Source organism: Psammomys obesus, unplaced genomic scaffold (genome assembly GCF_907164565.1).
Source record: "Psammomys obesus unplaced genomic scaffold, mPsaObe1.curated_primary_1811, whole genome shotgun sequence".
NCBI classification, from domain to species: domain Eukaryota; kingdom Metazoa; phylum Chordata; class Mammalia; order Rodentia; family Muridae; genus Psammomys; species Psammomys obesus.
The window spans coordinates 18,357,195-18,359,773 of record NW_026585895.1 but is presented as its reverse complement, the minus strand read 5'-3'; the positions used below and the strand labels follow the sequence as shown (position 1 = coordinate 18,359,773).

General features: G+C 42.3%; 1 non-coding gene across 1 annotated transcript; it reads right to left on the bottom strand.

Annotated features, from left to right (window-relative positions):
• Positions 1-1,211: 1,211 nt before the first annotated feature.
• Positions 1,212-1,355, bottom strand: LOC129671836 (small nucleolar RNA SNORA48). Its single transcript, XR_008719424.1, has one exon. It is a non-coding gene; the product is annotated as a small nucleolar RNA SNORA48 (small nucleolar RNA).
• Between the last annotated feature and the right edge of the window lie 1,224 nt (positions 1,356-2,579).

Below are 2,579 nucleotides of genomic sequence, written 5' to 3'. Positions count from 1 at the left end.
GCTCTACCGTGCTGCCTGGGTGAGGCACAGAGCCTGCTCTCCCATGTTCTGCCTCCAGTGAGAGATGGGGTCAGCTCTCCAGAGCAGCACATCCAGTGAGGGGCGGGGCCAGGTATGCACAGCCTCTGGACATCCGGGTGGTCCCCAGAGGCTGCCCTGACCAGGGACACCCCCATGTTTTCCAGTGGTAATATGAGCCGCAGACACTGATACTGACCCCTGCCACTGAATAGCCGTGGACTCAAGACATGGCCCCCAGTGGCAGCTCGAGCTGGGACCTCTCATAACAGGTTACTCCTCTCCACCCTCAAGTCTCCTGTTCCGTTCCTTTCATAATGCTCAAGCGGCTCCAGTGCTTTCTCTCGTATGTGTCCACCACGTGATTGCTTCTGGCCTCAGGGTATCCATGCACTGTGGTCTGCACCCAACTGGATTGAGGGAATGAAGCTTAGCTTGCTGCGTGGGTTAGCAGGATCTCAGCCCAGCGTGAGTGCGGGGGAAGGGTGGGAAGGGTAAAAAGCCTTCCCTGAGATGATTTTCAGTGAAACAGCTTTTTTTTTTTTTTTTTTATTTAAATAGTCGTAAGGGCTATATAAACCTTGAGGAGTGGGTAGGGTTTTTTTTTTGTTTTGTTTTGTTTTGTTTTGTTTTGGTTTTTTTTTTTTTTGGTGTTGTTGTTTTGTTTTGTTTTCTTTCAGTGATTGTTTTCTTTCATCATTGGCTGGGGCTAAGGTTCTGGGAATGCTTTATTTGCATAAAGAGGACTTCCAGGTGTACCTGGACACGTCTTTATAAGGAAATAGGCCTCCAGGTGAGACTGTATCAAGGGTGGCTGAGGTGGGGGTCGCAAGGCTATGTGCGCCAGGACATGCAGGCCCAGAACAAGAAGGGTTCAATCCTTACTCCTGCTGGTCCCAAGATGGTACTTTCAGAGTTTGGATGCATCTTGACCTTATTCTTGCTCAGGGCAGGCTCCCCTGGTCACAGGGCTCACATACCCACACATTGTGGTGGTTCCTGCTGCAGGCTGGTCACGAAGCTGGCCGATTCTTAGATGACATCGTCCATCAGTGCTACATGATGTGATGGCAAGAGGGTGTCTATGGCCCTCCTGTACCATGCTCGGGAGGGGAAGTCTATGGGTGGCATGGTGGTCCTCAGGTCTGTCTGTCTTTGAGCTCCTGGGTTGTGCTGCCTGGAATTGAATTGATTTTTGTGTCCTGGGCATGAGACAGCTTTGACCACCAAGCCAGGCATCAAGCTAGGATGAACACAGGACTGCCATCTGCTCTGCCCTTGACTGATATAAGAACACCACCACCAACAAGGTGTCTCTTCGCCCATTGCCAGGGGCTTCTTCTTCCTCCTCCTCCTCCTCCTCCTCCTCCTCCTCCTCCTCCTCCTCCTCCTCCTCCTCCTCCTTCTTCTTCTATGATATGACTATCACAGTCATCATTCAACATGCATCTCCAATGACTTAGTCTTTCTATATTTTGTGTCACTCTACAAGATGGCTACGTGAAAATCTCGCAGTGATATCATGGGTTTTATTTTTCACGTTTGTTCTGCTCGCTTTGCTACATGTTTTCATTTTCATCTGATTATTTAGCACTTACTTAGTATCTCATTATTGCTACACTTTACAATTACATTGTAAATACTACTACTGCTGCTACTATGAACTAGTCTTAATTTCTGCTAATGATTTTAAGTTCATTTGGTCTGATACAACGGCTACAATGGCTTTGTCTGTTGTTTGCCTCATACACATTCTTTCTTTCACTCTTAAAGTTCTGTAATCTCATGTTTAAATATTTAATATTGGTATATTCTGGATTTATGTTTGTGCTCAACTTGACAATCTTTAACACATGCATAACATTCAGATGTACATTTATGGGCTCATTTGGATTATTGTCATAATTCCCTCTTATCCATTTATTATTCCATTGTATCCATTTATTATTCTATTGTTTATAGTTACCCCACCAATTAGTGCATACTCCTAAATTCCGTTAAAATTCTAAAAATGAGTCAGTACTTCATCTTTCTCTGTGTTCTGAGAACATGGGGACAGTTTCACTCCACTTCTCATCTTTCGTTAATTAGTATCAAGTATTTTCTTTTTAGATACAGTTTAAAATCTCAAAAAAGTTATTGTTATTGCTCTCTGTCCACAGTCATTACTCAATCAAATTAGTTTAAACGTTTTCTTTTTAATTTTTCTGGCATTTTTTTTCACTATAGAATATTTTTCTTCACCTAGCCAAAAATCAAATCTACAAAGTTCTTTATGTAGGTTCTTTATTGTAAGTCTGTTCTTTCAGAAATTCTCAAGTTTAGTTGTCAAAGAGCAGATCTCCCTTATGTTCTCGATCTTGAAGGCTGTTTTGGCTAAACAGAGTTCTATAATTTATTTATTTATTTATTTATTTATTTATTTATTTATTTATTTATTTATTTATTTATTTATTTTAGTTTAATGTTTCGATGGGGACGTCCATTATCTTTTGTAACTGACTGGTGTGAACAAGCAACACTCCCCTAATGCTATGATTCATATGCATAACGAACGCACA